The sequence below is a fragment of the Octodon degus genome, unplaced genomic scaffold, assembly GCF_000260255.1.
Source record: "Octodon degus isolate 3935 unplaced genomic scaffold, OctDeg1.0 scaffold00067, whole genome shotgun sequence".
Taxonomy (NCBI): Eukaryota; Metazoa; Chordata; class Mammalia; order Rodentia; family Octodontidae; genus Octodon; species Octodon degus.
Genome location: NW_004524643.1, coordinates 10732893 through 10733976, shown reverse-complemented (window position 1 = coordinate 10733976; position 1084 = coordinate 10732893). Strand labels below are relative to the sequence as shown.

General features: G+C 48.2%; 1 pseudogene; it reads left to right on the top strand.

Annotated features, from left to right (window-relative positions):
* Window positions 1-447: 447 nt before the first annotated feature.
* LOC105742707 lies at window positions 448-724 on the top strand (annotated as a pseudogene).
* The last annotated feature ends 360 nt before the right edge of the window (window positions 725-1084 follow it).

Genomic DNA, 1084 nt, shown 5'->3' with positions numbered 1-1084 from the left:
GAGTCTCCCTAAAATCCACACATCCTCCAAAGAATTCCTGGTATCACTGAACATAAATATTAGAAGATGCATTCTTTCTCTGTTTTTGTTTTTTGTATTTTAGGGAAGGGTCTACATGGTGTTCAGGGTCTCACTACTAGATCGGACTCTGTGATTCGCCTGTTTACAGTCTCCCAAGAGCCGGGATTACAGGCACACGCCACCACGACCAGGCTCAATTGCTTTTTCAGGGCACCCCTGGAGTGGGGCTGGCTCAGCAGGCCCAGGGATTGAGCTCCTACGACTCCTATGCCTATTTGCCAGGTGCTTAAATGCCCTGAGCTATTTGGCCAGCCCTGAAGACAAATTCTTAAAAGAGTGATTGTATGAAAATGAGATTGTCTTCCTGTCCTCGGCCCACCAGTGCAGGTGCAGGGGGCTTTTGGCTCCAGTTCGCGTGGAAGCAGAGAGCCCAGGTCCCCCGCGTGGGGCCGGCCTGCCCACAAGCCCGAGGCCCGGTCAGAGCTAAGGACATACCCAGAAGCCAAGCCATGGATCTACCTGCACGTAAAGAAAAATCCAAAGTTAAAGAACCTGTTAGCAGGGTGGAAAAGGCTAAGCAGAAATCAGCAAGAGCTGAAACGAAGACAGAGAGCAGAGAGCTACGCCCTCAACAGTCATGACAAAACTGGAGCAGCAGCAGTTTGAAGACTTCTGTAAACAGATGCGGCCTCCTGGAGAGTGAGCCAGCGGGGGTCCAGCCGCCAGGACTGATCAGGCCTCATCTGCGACCTTGTCACCAGCTTAAGCTCAGATGGCGCATGTGGAGCCTTACTAAATTAGATAAGACATTTGTGGATAAACCTGAACTTACTATTGTGACTTCTACTTCACGGTTCTTCCACTCTGAATTGTCCTAGTGTTTACTGAAGAGACATCTCTTCTACGAAGATAACGGCCTTTTTTTTTTTTTTTTCAACACAGCATATCCAATTTCTTCATTCTTGAGAAAACATCAAAGAAAATTTTCAACTGAAAAAGCGCACTGCTTTTAGTTAAACCCCAACACCTTTCGCAGGTAAAGAGCAATCAGGCTGCACAGCGG